Raw genomic sequence first — 18,908 nt, forward strand, 5'->3', positions numbered from 1 at the left:
GACACCTAGGAGTAGAATTGCTGAGTCATATGGTAGCCGTGTTTAATCATTTGAAGAACTGCCTGGGTGTTTTCTGAAGTGGTGTCATTTTACATCTCTACCAGCAGAGTGTGAGGGTTGGGACTTCTCCACGTCCTTGTCAACACTTACTGTTTTTGATTCTAGCAATGCTAATGGGTATGAAGTGGTATTTCGTTGTGATTTTTACTAATCACTAATGATGCTAAGCCTCTTTTTACAAGATTGTTGGCTATTTGTTTATTTTCTTTAGAGAAATGTCTATTCAAGTCCTTTGCCTCTTGTTAAAATTGTGTCCTTTGTTGTTTTATTGTTGAGATGTAAGAAATGTTATATATTCTGGGTAGTAGACCCTTATCAGATACCTGGTTTGCAACCCATTCTTTGTGTTGTCTTTTTACTCTCTTGACAGTATTCTTTGATGCACAAAAGTTTTTAATTTTTATGCAGTCCAATTTTTCTATTTTTTTCTTTGGTTGCTTGTACTTTGGTGCATCTAAGTAATCATTGCTTAGTCCAAAGTCATTATGATGGCTAGTTTTATGTTGTCAACTCGGCTAGGCTGTAGTAACCAGTTATTTAATCAGACATTAATCTAGGATACCTGTTAAAATACTTTATAGATGTAGACGCAGATACAGACAATGTCTACAATCAGCTGGCTTTAAGTAAAGGAGACTGCTCTCAATAATGCGAGTAGGCTCCTCCAATCAGTTGAAGGCCTTAAGAGAAACACCTGAGGTTTCCTGGTGGAGAATAAATTCTGCATCAAGTCCTGCCTCAGTTTCCAGCCTGCCAGTCTGTCCTACACATTTCAGACTTTCCAGATCCCCACAGTCAGTTGAGCAAGTTTCTTAAAATAAGTCAGTCTCTGTGCTGTGTCTGTCTGTCTATGTATGGTGTGTATGTATGTATGTATCCATACATCATCTGTTTATCTATCTCTATTGATTGATTGGTCTGTTAGTCTATCTGGTTGTTTATCTATCATCTCCTGTTGGTCCTGACTGATTAACAAAGATTTACATCTATGTTTTCTTCTCCAAATTTTATACTTTTAGCTTTCACATTTAGGTCTTTGATTCATTTGAATTAATTTTTGTATATAGTGTGAGGAAGGGGTCCAACTTTATTATTTTGCATGGTGATACCCAGTTATCTTGGCACCATTTGTTGAATGGTCTTGGCACCCTTGTCAAAAATCAATTTGTCATATATATTATGACATATTATCATATATATATATATATATATATATGTATATATATATATTTATTTATTTCCAGGCTTGCAATTCTATTGCATTGATCTGTAAGTCTAGCCTTAATGCCAACACTTCACTGTCTTGATTGCTGTAACGTTGCAGTAAGTATTGAAATCAAGGAGTATGAATCCTCCAATGTTCTTGTTTTTTTAGATTGGGCTATTCTGGGTCCTTTGCATTTCCATATGATTTTTAACATCAACTTGTTCTGACGAACAAAAAGAAAGTTGAAACTGTGATAGAGATTGCATGGGATTTGTGGATTGCTTTGGGAAGTATCCCCATTTTAATAATATTGAATCTTCCAACCCATGAACATGGGATGACTTTATTTATCTGCATCTTCTTTAATTTCTTTCACCAATGTTTCATAGTTTTTCTTTTCTTTGTAGTGTACAAGTCTTGCACTTCTCTTTTAACTTTATTACCTAGGTACGTTACTGTTTTTGAGGCTATTGTAAACGGAATTGTTCTCTCTTAAAAAAAAATTACTGTTTATTTATTTTTGAGAGAGAGCAGGGGAAGGGCAGACAGAGAGGAAGACAGAGGATCTGAAGTGGGCCTTGGGCTGACAGCAGAGAGCCCTGTGAGGGGCTCAAACCCATGAATCGTGAGCTCATGACCCGACTGGAAGTCGGATGCTCAACCGACTGAGCCACCCAGGTGCCCCAGGAATTGGTCTCTTAATTTCATAGATGATTCATTGCTACAACTGATTTTTGTGTATTGATCATATGTCCGTAATATTTTTTTTCTTTGCTGTAAGCTTCCTGAAGAGAACAAATGTGTACTCTGTAGGTCTAATGTATTTGTGTCTTAATGAGGTTGGTTTTATATCCCCGAGAATCTAAGCCTTTACTGCTTTTCATTAGTAGCCTTTACATTATTTCCAGTGACCAGCACTGTCAGTCACAGCAATTTATAAAATCATATGATGAGACTAGTTGTTAGGCATTAACTGAAGTTTAATTCCTCTGTCCCAAACATTGATCTTTGCTTCCTTATTTGTTAGATATGTGCTTAGAATGAAGGATGTTTATTACTGTACAAAGGGCATAATTTCCATGGAGGGTATGAAAATGAAGCACATGCAATAAAGACAACAGTATGAAAACCAACATTCCATGTTGTCTGAGTTGTGATTATTCTGGAATAGTTTGTTATAATTTCAGATCTTCGAATCCCTGTCTCTAGTGATTCTGAACATTGGTATAACAAACCTAAAAGTGCCTCTAAAATTATATGAGGGTGTCATTTAAAGTTGACACTTTAGAGAAATTTCTATTTAGCATTTTGTGTGTGTGGGAGTGGGGCAGTGAAAGGGAGGCCTCTTGAGTTTAAAGCTTCTCATCCATGCAACTTTTTGTCCAGTTAAACATAATTCTTGACATTAAAGCATGATTTTCGAAAATTGAACCAGTTATTAAACTCACATTTTTACAACTATTTTTGTAACTGATCTTCCTGTTTTTCAAAACTCTATGTTTATATTGAAGTATTTTAAAGTAAGATGTAGACATTTTAACATTTACCTCTAAATACTTCTTAAAACTAACATGGGTCCTGCATAACCAAAGTATTATCAAAACTAACATAATAATAACTTTTTATAATGAGATATAATTGACATGTAACATTAATTTCAGGTGTACAACATAATGATTCAATATATGTGTATATTGTGAAATGATCACCACAGTAAGTCTAGTTAATATCTGTCACCACACATAATTACAAAACATTTATTTCTTGTGGTGAGAACTTTTAAGATGTGCTCTTTCAGCAGCATTCAAATATACAATGCAGTGTTATTAACTGTAGTCACCACTGATTATTACATCCCCAGGATTTATTTATTTTGTAACTGGAAGATTGTACCTTTTTATCTTCACCCTTCTTCTGCAAACCATCAATCTGTTCTCTGCATATAAAGTTTGTTGTTTTTTTTTGATGCCACATATAAGTGAGATCATGGTGTATCTATCTTTCTCTGGCTTGTTTCACTTAGCATAATACCTTTTAGGTCCATCCATTTTGTTAGAAATGGCAGGATTTCCTTTTTTTATAGCTGAATAATATTCTAATGTTTGTATGTAAATATATTTTCCACACTTTCTTTAGCAGTTCATTTATTGATAGCACTTAGGTTCTTTCTGTGTCTTAGTTATTATAAATAATGCTGAGCGTGGGGGTGAATATATCTCTTCGAGTTACTGTTTTTGTTTCCTTTGGATGCATACCCAGAAGTGGAATTGCTGGATCATATGGTAGTTCTATTTTTAATTTTTTGTGGTGCCTCCATTCTGTTTTCCAGACTGGCTGCACCAGTTTGCATTTCCACCAACAATGCATGAGGGTTCCTTTTTGTCCGCATTCTTCCAACACTTGTTATCTCTTGTCTTCTTAATTATAGCCATTTTAACAGGTGGGAGGTGGTATCTCATTGTGGTTTTGATTTGCATTTCCCTCATGATCAGTAATGTTGAACATCTTTTCATGTTCCTTCTGTTGGTCATCTGGATGTCTTCTTTGGAAAAATTTCTATTCAGATCCTCTGCCCCTCTGTTGAGTTATATGAGTTTATGTTTTTAGGATATTAACCCTTACCAGATATGTGATTTGCAAGTATTTTCTCTCATTCCATGGGTTGCCTTTTCATTTTGATGATGGGTTCCTGTGCTCTGGGAAAACTTTTTGTAGTTCCAATTGTTTATTTTTCTTTGGTTGCCCTTGTCTGAAATGATCCAAAAAATATTGCTAAGACAAATGTCTAAGAGTTTACTGCCTATATTTTCTTTTAGGAGTTTTATGATTTCAGGTGTTACATTTAGGGTCTTTAATCCATTTTTTTATTTATTTTTGTGTACAGTGTAAGAGAGCATTTCAGTTTCATTCTTTTGCATGTAGCTGTCCAGTTTTCCCAGCACCATTTATTGAAGAGATTGCCCTTTCCCTACTGTATATTCATGCCTTCTTTGTCATAGATTAATTGACCACATAAGCATGAGTTTATTTCTGGGCCCTCTGTTCTGTTTCATTGATCTCTGCATCTGTTTCTGTGCCAGTACCATAATGATTTGATTACTATAGTTTTGTAGTATAGTTTGAAATTTGGGACTATGATATGATGCCTCTAGCTTTGTTCTTTTTTCTAAAGTTTGCTTTGGTTTTTGTTTTGTGTGGGGTGTGGGGGTGGGGGTGGGGGTGGGGGTGGGTGGGTAGATGGTTCCATACAAATTTTAGGATTATTTGTTCCAATTCTGTGAAAAATACCTTAGGTGTTTTGATAGGGATCGTATTCAAGCTCTAGATTGCTTTGGCCAATATGGACATTTTAGCAATAATAATTCTTCCAATCCATGAGCATGGTATTGCTTTCCATTGATTTATGTTGTCTTCAGTTTCTTTCATGAATGTCTTATAGTTTTCAGTGTACAGGTCTTTCACATCCTTGGCTAAGTTAATTCCTAGTTTTTGTTTTTTTTTATGCAATTGTAAATGGGATTGTTACTTAATTTCCCTTGCTGCTGCTAGTTTGTTATTAGTATATAGAAATGCAACAGATTTCTGTATATTAATTTTGTTTCCTACAACTTTACTAAGTCATTGATTAGTTCTAATAGCGTTTTGGTGGAGTTTTTAGAGTTTTCTGTACATACTATCATGTCATCTGCAAGTAGTGACAGTTTTGTTTCTTCCTTACCAATTTGAATACATTTTATTTCTTTTTGTTGTCTGATTGTTCTGGCTGGGACTTCCAGTAATATGTTGGATAAAACTGGTGAGAGTGGACATCTTTGTCTTGTTCCTGATCTTAGAGGAAAAGCTTTCAGCTTTTCACCACTTAATATCTTGTTAGCTGTGGGTTTATTGCATATGGCTTTTATTGTGTTGAGGTATATTTCCTTGTAACCGCTTTGTTGAGAATCTTGTGTCTTCAATTTTGAACTTCTTTATTAGCTCTATTAGGTTTTAGGTGTAAATTATTTAGGGTTTTCTATACATAAAATCATGCCATCTGCAAATAGAAATAGTTATACTCTTTTCCAACCTGGATGTCTTCCCTTTCTTTTTCTTGCCTAATTGCTCTATCATTATCTTTTGCAGTCATAATTTCTGTCAAGTCCAACTTCCTAAATCCTTTTTTCTTTTTTTTTAATAAAATTTTATTTTGCAGATCTAAATTCCCTCATGAGAAGTTTACAGTTTATAGTCATGGTCAGGTTTTGTATCAGTTATTTCTAGAAATAACATTCATTGTGTATTGGGTAAAAGAGTGATAGTTGTATTTATATCTTAACTAATCCAAGTGGGGTGTATTCTTGGATTACTTTATCATCTGGAATTGGTCTCTGTGATTTTGTTCCTTTAGTTCCTCATCATTCTAATGAGCAGTGTGTATTAACCAGCCATGTACTTGGTAGAGCAAACAAACTGTGGAGATTAAATTGTTCTAGAGAGCCCAAACAGTGAGATCAGCCAACTCTTCATTAGTAGTAATTTGTCTGAGGAACCAGACTGCATTTCGTCATTGTGTTTCTGTCAATTCTTGCAAATTCTACTATTTTTACTTTTTAAATTTAAGTTAGTTAACATACTGTGTAGTAATAATTTCAGGAATAGAATTTAGTGATTCATCACTTACATATCACAGCCAGGGCTCATTCCAACAAGTTTCTTTCTTAATGTCCCTCACCCGTTTGGCCCTTCCCCTGATCCAACACCCTGCCAACTACCCTCAATTTGTTCTCTGTATTTAAGAGTCTCTTATAGTTTTTTCCTCTCTCTGTTTTATATTACTTTTGCTTCCCTTCCCTTATGTTCATCTAATATTATTTGTCTTTCTCTATTTTGCTTAGGATAATACACTCTAGTTCCATCCATGTTGTTGCAAATGGCAAGATTTCATTCTTTTTGATCAGTAATATTCCATTGTGCATATATATCACATTTTTATCCATTCATCAGTTGATGGACATTTGGACTCTCCATACTTTGGCTAATGTCAATAGTGCTGCTATAATTGGGGTGCATGTGCCCCTTTGAAACAGCACTCCTGTATCCTTTGGATAAAGATGTAGTAGTGCAATTGCTGGGTTGTAGGGTAGTTCTATTTTTAATTTTGGGGGAACTTACATACTGTTTTCCAGAGTGGTTGCACCAGTTTACATTCCCACCAACAATGCAAAAGAGATCCTCTTTCTCCACATCCTCACCAACATCTATTGTTGCCTGAGTTGTTAATTTTAGCCATTCTGACAGGTGTGAAGTGGCATCTCATTGTGGTTTTGATTTGCATTTCCCTGATGATGAGTGATGCTGAGTATTTTTCATGTGTCTGTTAGCCATTGGATGTCTTTGGGAAATTGTCTGTTCATGTCTTTTGCCACTTATTCACTGGATTATTTGTTTTTTTGGGTGTTGAGTTTGATAAATTCTTTATAGATTTTGGATACCAACCCTTTATCTGATATGCCGTTTGCAAATATTTTCTCCCATTCCATCAGTTGCCTTTTAGTTTTGCTGATTGTTTCCTTTGCTCTGCAGAAGCTTTTTATGTTGATGGGGTCCCAATAGTTCATTTTTGCTTTTGTTTCCCTTGCCTCTGGAAACATGGCAAGTAAGAAGTTGCTGCGGCTGAGGCTCAAAGAGGTTGTTGCCTGTTTTCTCTGGGGGATTTGGATGGATTCCTGTCTTACGGTTAGGTGTTTCATCCATTTTGAGTTTATTTTTTTGTATATGGTGTAAGAAAATGGTCCAAGTAAATTCTTCGCCATGTGGTTGTCCCGTTTTCCCAGCACCATGTGCTGCAGAGACTGTCTTTATTCCATTGGATATTCTTTCCTGCTTCATCAAAGATTAGTTGGCCATACATTTGTGGGTGTATTTCTAGGTTCTCTGTTCCGTTCCATTGATCTGAGTGTCTGTTTTTTATGGCAGTACCATACTGTCTTGATGATTATAGCTTTGTAATAACAGCTTGGCGTCCAGAATTGTGATGCCTCCAGCGTTGGTTTTATTTTTCAAGATTGCTTTGGCAATTCGGGGTCTTTTCTGGTTCCATACAAGTTTTAGGATTGTTTGCTCTAGCTCTGTGAAGAATGCTGGTGTTATTTGATAGGGATTGCATTGAATATGTAGATTGCTTTGGGTAGTTTCGCCATTTTAACAATATTTTTTCTTCCTATCCAGGAGCATGGGGTGTGTTTCCATTTTTTTGTGTCTTCTTCAATTTCTTTCATAAACTGTCTATAGTTTTCAGTGTATAGATTTTTTACCTCTTAGGTTAGATTTATTCCTAGGTATTTTATGGTTTTTGGTGCAATTGTAAATGGGATCCATTCCTTGATTTCTCTTTCTGTTGCTTCATTATTGGTGTATAAAATGCAACCAATTTCTGTACATTGATTTTATATCCCATGACTGCTGAATTCATGGATCAGTTCTAGCAGTTTTTGGGTGGAATCTTTTGGGTTCTCCACATACAGTATCATGTTGTCTGTGAAGAGTGAAAGTTTGATTTCCTCCTTGTGGATGTGGATGCCTTCTATTTTTTTGTGTTGTCTGATTGCTGAGGCTGGGACTTCCAATACAATGTTGAATAACAGTGGTGAAAGTGGATATCCTTGTTGTGTTCCGACCTTATGGGGAAAGCTCTCAGTTTTTCCCTATTGAGGATGACATTAGCGGTGGGTCTTTCATATATGGCTTCTAAGATCTTGAGGTATGATCCTTCTATCCCTACTTTCTTGAGGGTTTTTATCAAGAAAAGATGCTGTATTTTGTCAAATGCTTTGTCTACATTTATTAAGAGGTTTATGTGGTTCTTACCCTTTCTTTTATTAATACGATGTATCACATTGATTAATTTGCAGAGACTGAGCCAGCCCTGCATCCCAGGTATAAATCACACTTGGTTGTGGTGAATAATTCTTTTAATGTATTGTTGGATTTGGTTGGTGAGTATCTTGTTGAGGATTTTTACATCCATGTTCATCAGGGAAATTGGTCTGTACTTCTCCTTTTTAGTGGGGTCTTTGTTTTTGGAATCAAGGTAATGCCTTGTAGAATGAGTTTGGAAGTTTTCCTTCCATTTTCATTTTTTTGGAACAGTTTCACAAGAATAGGTGTTAATTCTTTTTTATATGTTGGGTAGAATTCCTCTGGAAAGCCCTGGACTCTTGGTTGTTGAGAGATTTTTGATTACTGATTCAACTTTACTGGTTAAGGGGTGTTCAAATTTTCTATTTCTTCCTGTTTCAGTTTTGGTAGTTTATATGTTTCTAGGAATTTGTCAATTTCTTCCAGATTGCCCAATTTGTTATATACTTGCTCATAATATTCTCTTATTGTTTGTGTTTCTGGGGTGTTGGTTGTGATCTCTCCTCCTTCATTTATGATTTTATTTATTTGGTCCTTTCCTTTTTCTTTTTGATCAATCTGTTTAGAGGTTTATTTGTTTTGTTAATTCTTTCAAAGAACCATCTCCTGGTTTCATTGTTTTGGTCTACTCCTGTTTTGTTTTGTTTTGCTTTTTTTTAATTTCAATATCATTGATTTCTGCCCTAATCTTTATTGTTTTCCCATCTTCTGCTGGTTTTGGGTTTTATTTGCTGTTCTTTTTCCATTTCTTTTAGGCGTAAGGTTAGGTTGTGTGTCTGGGACCTTTCTTCCTTCTTTAGGATGGCCTGGATTGCTATATACTTCCCTCTTATGACTGCCTTTGTTGCATCCCAGAGGTTTGGGGCTGTTGTGTTTTCATTTTCATTGGCTTCCGTGTACTTTTTAATTTTCTTTTTACTTTCTTGGTTAACCCATTTTTTCTCTAGTACAATGTTCTTTAATCTCCAAGTATTCATGGTCTTTCCAAATTTTTTCTTGTGGTTGATTTCAAGTTTCATAGCATTGTGATCTGAATATATCACAAGTATGCTCTTGATCTTTTTGTGCTTGTTGAGTACTGATTTGTGACCTACTATGTGATCTCTTCTGGAGAATGTTCCATGTGCGGTTGAAAAGAATGTGTATTCTGCTGCTTTAGGATGACATGTTCTGAATATATCTGTTAAGTACATCTGGTCCAGTGTATCATTCAAAGTCATTGTTTCCTTGTTGATTTTCTGTTTAGATGATCTGTCCATTGTCGTAAGTGGGGTGTTGAAGTCCCCCACTATTATGGTATTAATATCAATGAGTTTCTTTCTGTTGTTATTAATTGACTTATACATTTGGGTGTTCCACGTTGGGGGCATAAAAGTTTACAATTGTTAGATCTTGGTGGATAGACCCCTTAATTGTAATATAATGCCCTTCTTCATTTCTTGTTACAGTTTTAATTTTAAAATCTATTTTGTCTCTTGTAAGTGTGGCTACTCCAGCTTTCTTCTGATGACTGTTAGCATGACAGATGGTTTTCTGTCCCCTTACTTTCTATCTGTCTGTGTCTTTAGGTCAAAATGAGACTCTTACAAATGGCATATAGATGGGTCTTGTTTTCTTATCCATTCTGGTACCCTGTGTCTTTTGATTGGAGTGTTTTGTCCATTGACATTTCGAGTGAGTACTGAAATTGATGAATTTATTGCCATTGTATTGCCTGTTGAATTGTTTCTGGTGATGTTCTCTGGTCCTTTCTAGTCGTTGTTGCTTTTGGTCTTTTTTTTTTTTTTTTGCTTTTCTCCACTCAAAATTTCTTGCAGGGCTGGTTTAGTGGTCACAAACTCCTTTAGTTTTTGTTTGGGAAACTCTTTATCTCTCCTATTTTGAATGACAGCCTTGCTGGATAAAGAATTCTTGGATGCATATTTTTCCAAATCAGCACGTTGAATATATCCTGCTACTCCTTTCTGGCCTGCCAAGTTTCTGTGAATAGGTCTGCTGTGAATGTGGTCTGTCTTCCCTTACAGGTTAAGGACTTTTTTTTCCTTTGCTGTTTTCATAACCTTTCCTTGTCTGTGTATTTTGTGAATTGACTATGCTATGCCATGGTGGTGGTGTTTTTGTTTTTGTTTTTTTTTAAAATCTAATGGAGTTTTCTGTGCCTCTTGAATTTTGATGTCTGGGTCCTTCCCCAGATTAGGAAAGTGTTCTGCTATAATTTGCTCACATAAACCTTCTGCCCCTTTTTCTCTCTCTTCGTCTTCTGGGACTCTTATGATTTGGATGTTATTCCTTTTTAATAAGTCACTGAGTTTTCTGAGTCTTGTATTGTGATCTTTTGCCTTTGTTTACCTCTTTATTTTTATGTTTCATTATTCTCCATAATTTTATCTTGTATATCGCTGATTTGCTGCTCTGCTTCATCCATCCTTGCTGTCGTGGCATCCATTTGTGATTGCATCTTGGTTATAGCATTTTTAATTTTGTCCTGACTAGATTTTATTTCTTTTATCTGCACAGAAAGGAATTCTGTGCTGTTTTCAACCCTAGCTAGTATTTCTATTTTTGTGGTTCTAAATTCTAGTTCAGACAGCTTGCTTATATCTGTGTTGATTAAGCCCTTGGCTGTCATTTGTTCCTGTTCTTTCTTTTGGGACAAATTCCTTTGTTTTATCATTTTGGAGGAAGAATAAAATTAATAAAGTAAAAGATGAAAATTAAAAATTAAAAACAAAACAAAAAGTCAAATGAAGGAAGGTAGATCCTAGATGTGCTTTGGTTTTTGAAGGAAGCTTGAAAGAACAGAGGAAAAAGGGGAGAGAAAGAAAAAAAAGATAAGGAAACATTAAAAAAATTTTTAAACTTATATAATAAAATATAAAATAAAAAAATGAAATAGAATAATTTAAAAAATAAAGTAAAAAAATAAAAATAAAAACAAATTTTCTCTTTCTGTATCCAAGAATGAGGAAGAAAGGAAAGAAAGAAGAAAAAAAAAAAAAAACAAGCAAAAACAGAAGCAAAGAAAATGAATAAATAAATGAACCAGCAAACAGAATTAAACCCGAATGAAGTTACATCCAGTTTCCCCTCCACCTGAAACTATGAAGCCTTCTATAGTCTGTACACTAAGGAGGTGGAGTGACTTTGGTCGTCTTCTTAGGGGATATGGTTGGAGGGTGCAGTTGGGTGGAGCTTGGTGTAAGGGCTCCATTCTCCACTAGGTGGCTCTGCTTAGCTTACTGGGGTGGATCAGTGTGGTGCACATGCACATGCGCGGGAGAGGTGGAAATGGCCTCATCCAGCTCTAGGGAGCAGGAAATTTGGGCTGTCACTGACCTGTGATCAAGCACCTCTCCTTTGTCTCAGGCCTCCCTCTACTCCTGCCTCTACTTTGTCTGTATCCAAGCTGTCTTCCTGCCAATGGTTTTGGGGAACAGAATTCTTGTTCAGTCCCCTGTGAATGTTTTCACTTTTCCTCTCTCTCTCTACTTTTTGGGGGAGTGCTTTTCTTGCATGATCCCGATGCACCACACTCTCCCTCTTTCTCTGTTCTCTCTCTGCACTAACAGTTCCCTACCCTCCACAACTTTTCTCTCCCTCAGTTCACCTCTCCACACCATGTACCTGCCAAGTTCTGTGGCTCAAGTTTTGCAGTTTGTTGTGTTAATCCTCAGATCAATTTCCTAGGTATTCAAAATGGTTTGGTGTTGATTTAGCTGTGTTTCAGGAATGTGACAGGCTCGGGGTCTCCTGCTGCTCTGCCATCTTAACTCCCTCCCTCAGTTCTCACAAATTCTTAACTCTTTTCTTAGGTCTCACTCCTCAGGATCCTTAATCCAGTGAGAAATCAAGTTGCTGAAAAATGAACTTATACTTCTCTGGGGTGATGGAGTGAAGAAGTAGTCATTCCTGGACAGAATTTTCCCCTGCTTTTACTCTGGTCCCTATTAAGGATACATTGATTTCATAATATGGAAGTTAAACATTAAGCTGTAAATGATCTGGACTAGTCTTATTTTCCATTATCTAAGTAGTTATTGCAACCCCAGGATAAATTTCCATATTTAAGTAATCTCTACACCCAATGTGGGCTTAAAGTCATGCCTCCAACATCAAGAGTTGCATGCTTTTCAGACTGAGCCAGGTACCCTAAATGTACATATTTAGATTGGAGAATGATGCCTTAGGCACAGGATACCTGCCACTGGCTAAGAGGGTGAGAAGGTTGAGGCGTATCAGATTCTTCTCCCAGAGGTGCCCGCAGAAGAAAAGTATTAGCCACGTCATCTTTGATCAGAAGGATGATCAGTGCAGCAAAAGTCCCAGCGCCATTGGTCCCTACAGTGAAGCTCTTTTAGTCTACAGGACCATTTATATTTAGGACAGCTAGGCATGGGACCTTCAATTGGAGCTTTCCAGGAGGGGTGGTAGAAGAAGCTAAACAAGTTCTTGCAAACACGGGTGAAATTCTGAAATTTGCAGGCTGTAACTCTACTAATGAGTTAAAAATCAACTGTTTTGCTGGCTGATAAATGACTTCGATATCATTATTTCAGGAGTAGGTTTCCTGCTAGGTTTGCCTACCAGGTTGTTGCGTTGCCCAAAGGAGGTGGTGTTGAGATTGATGTAGTAGCTCTCCAAGGACTTCTCACAACAGCATGACTATAAGTAGGCCCGGTGTTAGTCAGTCTGGAAGTTTTATAAGCTTGTAAAATTAATAATTTACTTTTTATAATTGATGTTGGAAAGTATTGTTTTGGTTAAGATATCTGAAATTTTTATGGAAATACTATATAATAGGGCAGTTGAATGTGAATTGAAGATTAGATGATGAACCTAGTTACTATCACCAGTTTTACACATTGATATTGCTGAATGTAGGTAAGAAGATACTCATTACATAGTTACTCAAGTAAATAAAAGTAAGAGGGTTTAACATGTAGGAAAGAGGAGCTGCTCTTCCTGAGAAATAATAAAGAGCACACCTAATTCGATTATATATAATTGTATATTCAGTATAGCTCTGTGAATTAATAAAACAAGATTCATCTCTGAAAAAAATATAGTAGACACTTTTACATGAAGCAGTATATTACAGTGGTTAAGGGCAGGGACCCTAGAGCCAGACTACCTGAACTTAAATCCTATTGTAGCCTCGGGCAAATTACTTAAGCTATCTGCCCTGTTTCCTCTGTGAAATATTTCCTCTGTTTTATCTGTAAAATGGGGATATTTCTAGTACCTATCTTATAAAGTTGTTGAAAGGATTAACGTGTATAAAGCACTTAGAATAATGCCTGGCATATAGCAATGATGATGAAGAAGGAGGAGGAGGGAGAAGAAATAGATGCCTTCTCAGGAATGGAACTTATTCCTCAATAAAAAGAAATGAGCTATCAAGCCATAAAAAGACATGGAGGAACCTTAAATGTATGTTGTTAAGTCAAAGAAGTCAGTTTGAAAAGACTACATACTGTATGATTGCAACTATACAATATCTGGAAGAGGCAAAGAGTAAAAAGATTAGTGGTTGCCAGGAGCCTGGGGAGTGGTGGGGAGGTAGGGGAGGGATGAATAGGTGAAGCACAGGACATTGTTAGGGCAGCACGCTACAGTAATGCTGGATACATGCGTTATGCATTTGTCATAACCCATGGAATGTTCACACACAGTGAACCCTAACGTAAACTAAAGACTCTAGTTAATGATATTGGTTCGTCAGGTGTACCACACTAATGCAAGGTGCTAATTAGGGAAAGTATACCACAGGGCAGAGGGAACATACGGGTATTCTCTATACATAAAAAAAATTCTCTAAATTTATTTTTAAATTTATTTTTATTGTTAAAAAAGATTGGAGAAAAAAATGCTTATTAGATAGAAACATGAAAAGCAGTAATTTTAAGAAAGCATCTTTTGGGGTTTTTGCTGAATGTGCATAACAGTGAGTTTGAAGACTGGTACGGCTGGAACTTTGCAGGTAAATTAAACAGTGATAGAGATGTGATCTTTTTTTCTGTGTATTTTAATTTTTATATGAATGGAGTGAATTTTCTGAGTCACAGAGGGGAGCATATCTGCATTTTGGCCATCCTGGCGACTCCTAGGCAGAGAGCCAGTCAAGTTGGCGTAATCTGAGGCAACAGGGATGAGAGGTCCGCCTCCCACTTCACAAGTTCGTGTCACCAACTGGTCCAAGTCAGAAGCCCAAGTAAGAACTGGCCTTTGTTGGCAGGATGCAAAGGAAGAGGATGAGGTTACTGCTAAAACTGGATTCTGGAATTGGGAAATGGCAAGCTAAAATTTCAGCTAAATAAAATATGAATAAGGTAGTGTTTTATAATATTCCGTTATTGTAACAGGCTGGGCAATTATGAGAAAACAGTATTATCCTGAATAAAGAATGACTTGGCAGTGCTCAGGATAAAAGATTACTTACAAAAGTCCTCTCTGTTTCTTCTGTTCTGTTGGCAAAAGTAATGGCTGAAAATGACCAGACTGACTTGAAAATAAGCAGGCTCAGCAGCACAGCCATTTGGGGAAATGCATCAGGGCTGACGCAAGGCTCAGAAAGAAAGGATCTTGACATAACCCATTTTCATGTATTACTTTCCAGAAAAGCTTTCTCTGCTATTTATAGGCACATGTGTTATCTTGGCCCTCTGGGAGCAAAAATTTGTATATTTGACCAGAAGAGTTTTGCTAGTAGGCAGTTTCCTAAGAGAAATAGGACATTTGTTTATTTGTTTTACTTTTGGCTTAGCTACATAAAAGCTGAAATTTTGCAAAAGCAGACCAGAGTTGTTTAGTATCAGGCAATTTGTAGATGTCAAAATGTGTGGAGTGTCTTGATGCAATTGTCTGTCATTATGTAACACGATAGAAATGAGGGCAGCCCACAGGGTTGAGTGCTGCATCCAGCACTCAAGGGAAGGGAATCTGGATTGGGTGAAGTGAATGTGTGGAAAAGAAAACAAAATGTCCTGCAAAGAGACTAATTAGGAGCCAAATGCATGTTCTCAGATCATCCAGGTGTTTTTCCTTTTTGCCTCTTCTGAAGGATTTACTTTTTATATCATGTTGGAAAGACATAAGTGAAACCTAGATACTTCTGAAGCTCTTTCTTTTCCTCCCTGGCTCTTAACAATGTAGGTTACTTGACTCACTTCCTGTCTCCTTCTGAGTTTGCAGGCAGAAGATCTGTGGTGATAGAGCCAGTCTGGCTATGCGTGTTGGGAAAGGGATGCTCAGAAATCGAGAAGGGAGCCTTGTCTACTCCTTTTTACTGAAATACTACTAATGCATGTGGCACCCATGTTCCAAAGAAACTATAGATGGTGTTTTCTCAATTGATCCTGGCAGTTTTAAAAATAAGACCCAGTATAAACAGACACTGATCTTTTGATGAGCAAACAAGAATGTAAAGAATTCTGGAGGGAAATAAAAGTTGTTTACTGTTAGGATATTGATTGAGAAAACTAAATGCCACTAGGGCTCTTATCTACTCTCTGATTGAATTTCTAGTATTTCTAGTATTGAATTTGAACAACTATTTTCTCTAGGGCCCCAAGTTATTATTTTATCACTTTTGGCACATTATTTTGTTACGTTTCAATGTGGACTTGTCCATGGTCTTTATATGTACAGGCTGTTTTTTTAAATATATAAAAATCATTTAATCAAGTGTGATAAAATAATAATTACAGTAAATTTAATTGCTGGATACCTCAATTTGGTAAGCTGAATAGAGATATAGATTAATACGAAGTTTTAAATATGGCATCTGTAAACATTCAAAATCAAGGAAGACATGTTAGAGTCACTCTCGTTTCAGGTGCTTTAAATAGCCTTATATGACTTCAAGGCTTGTTTTTAGTTTTGGTAATTTCTGGCTTTTGTGGCAGGAAAAAATACCTCTGAGAGAAGAAACAGAAAGAGAAGGGAGAAAAAAGAGGGTGTAGGAGCTAAATTTCGATCTCTCTTTGGCCAGAGTTGGCAATTTTCTATTATAGAACAATATTTAAGTTTCGCAGGATTCACTGAAGGCATTGCTAGACAACAAACAACTACTGCAGATATATTATAGCTTTAATCTGGTTTATTAAGCTTCTCTCTAGACAATCCATTTTTCTTAATCAGAAGACCAGTATTCTCATATTTGCTATTATGTTGAAGCTGTTCTGTTTGTTTAGAAATTTCACACAGGGCATATTTTTTCGTATGATATTATTTAACACAAGTTATATTGTTGTACCTGTGACTGCAAACATGACCCTTTTTATTTTTAGTGTATTTGTCAGTTTAACAATACTCTGCTTGTTCTCTTTTGAAATCCCAATTTCATAACTCAGAAGCCCAGACCCTGGGTGCACCTTCAAGGCTATCAACACTGGATCCCTTTTTGGAAACTCGGAAATCAGAATTAGCAGTTTTATCACTGAGAACCTCCTGTTAGAATGTGCCTATTAGTCCTAGATTGGATCAGCAATGGATAGTATATAGGAGAGGGCCCTTTATACACTTTGGCCTAGGCTGGTATTTTTGTCTCTAGCCTTGTCCTCTACTGTAAGCAGGTTCCCCAGGATGTACACTCTGAGATGGAGCCTTTTGTGCATTAGGTTTATTGAGAAGTGTTTTTAGAATCAATACCTGTGGGAGTAGAGTGGTCTTGGCAGAGGAAGGACCTGAGTTGTGCTACAGTTACAACAAAGGCCTCATCTGCTCCTTGAGGGGGTGCTCTGGGGCTGGGGTGACCATTCAGAGTTGTCCTAATTTGGGGCAAGAGGAGTGGGCCTTACATCCTTGTGCTGATAGTCATGGTCCAGGCTGCCCCAGGAACAGAGCATGAGGCTCTGTGGGTAGGAAAGGCAAACCCATCGACAGAATACGTCTATTACAGACAAGGTTAAACCACCCTTCTCCAGGATGGAGAGGGTCCAACAGATTCAACTTGCCCTAATGTGTCTGGTTGATTGTCTCAGGGATGGTGTTGTATCGGGCTCAGTGTGGGTTGCTGTCACTGGCAGGTTGGACACTCACTCAGAAGCAGCACTCCACTCCTTACCACCACCGATTCTCTTCATGTACCTATTGTGCCAGCCCTGAGGTGGCAATGAGAGACTAGCTGATGCCAGCTGGTTGAGTCATTCTGTCTACTTTGTGTTTGCTCTGTTGTGGTAGATGTTCTCTGGTGGGCATCAACCTCTGATTCAGTGATCTTCACACACTTCGTACTCATTCCATAAGTGCATCCACATGTCTCTTCCTCTGACCTCCCAATTGTTTTCCTGACAGGCTCTTCCTCAACCAGCTGAAGGTTTTGTCACCTACCATGAGTCCATGTGTATTCTGACTTTAGGCTTCCTCCTTCCTCACAAAGTGGGTGGTGAGGGGTGGTGCCCAAGGCTGTATCCATGAGAAGGATGTCATTCCCTGCTGCCTCTCAGGGCTGCTGCACATAGGGCTGTGATGTGGCAGCAGTCTCTTCTGGGCTTTGTATTGATATACTAAACTGATCAACATGAAAACGAGGCTTTGTTTCTCCTTAGTAAGATGGTCTCAAATACCCCTTGGCCCCAATGTGGCTACAGGTGTGAGCTGAAGAAGAGGCATTGATGCCACAATGGGGATGACATGATGTTCAGGTCACTCGCTTGTGAAGTTCACATATTCTCTCTAGTCCTGCTCATGCCTGATCCCTTAGTACCATTTCCTTTTATAGTGGATTGCTGATGGCTCCACTTGGCCTCATGACTTGGTTGGTCTGACAAAGCCAGCTCATCATAGGCAGTTTTGGCTGTCTGGTCAGCTGATTGGCTATGATCAGACACTCCATCTCTGACAGGGCCAGTAGTATGCCAAGAGCTGTCTTTCAAAAGACATAACTGTCTGCCATAAAAGGGAAGGCTTTGCTTTAGAACCTTAGCAGTATAATCTCTTGTATGGTTTTGCCACAAATACCACAGGTGTCTTTTTTTTTTAATACCACAAATACCTCCAATAGCATAGAGTTTCTTGAGTTGTATAGCATGCCTGGCAGGGCCACTGCACCACAATATTGAGCTGAGAGGCAGTCACAGCAAAGGCCCCAGCCAATCCCGTGGGAGTTCTGGAGTGGGGAGGCTCCTCAGAGTTGTTACAAATCAAGTCAAGGGGACTAGGTCCTTAGATTTCTGCACTGACCAGCCATTGCATGTGGGCTGCCTTCAGAAAGGGGGCATAATATCAGGTAAGGTGATTCACATTAGCTGTGGCTAATCCCCAGAGTGAGTCTCTTCTGAAAGTCGTCAGCTGCCTCTTGTACTCTCCTTTCCCCTCTCCATTTATTATTATTATTTCTTCATTGCCATTATTTATAACATTTATATTATTCTTTAATCACAGTTGCCATGATCGTTTCAATCTTTGTCCTATACATGCCACTCTTTTTTTTTTTTATATATATATATAATAATTTATGCTCTTATGTTTGATTGGCTGACATTTATCCTTTGGTAATTTTTAAAGATAAACTTATGGGAGGTAGGAGGCTGAGGCTTTTCAATCTTTTGCCTTACTCCTTGAAAGACAGTTTGGTTGTATTTAAGGTTCTTGAGTTGTTCTTTCTTTGAGCTAATTTAGACATTACTGTCCTCTAGCATTGACCCAGGCTGTGGAGAAACTTAGAGTCAGCCTAATCTGCCCACTGATGCCTCCACTTATAAGTGACATTTTTTTTTTTTTTTTTTTTTGAGAGAGGGCACAA

The 18,908-nt window shown here is 37.4% G+C and overlaps 1 pseudogene; it reads left to right on the plus strand.

Annotated features, from left to right (window-relative positions):
* The first annotated feature begins 708 nt into the window (after positions 1 to 708).
* On the plus strand, positions 709 to 15,804 carry LOC132664871 (2-iminobutanoate/2-iminopropanoate deaminase pseudogene; annotated as a pseudogene).
* The last annotated feature ends 3,104 nt before the right edge of the window (positions 15,805 to 18,908 follow it).

This window comes from Panthera onca, chromosome F2 (assembly GCF_046562875.1).
Source record: "Panthera onca isolate mPanOnc1 chromosome F2, mPanOnc1 haplotype 2, whole genome shotgun sequence".
NCBI classification, from domain to species: domain Eukaryota; kingdom Metazoa; phylum Chordata; class Mammalia; order Carnivora; family Felidae; genus Panthera; species Panthera onca.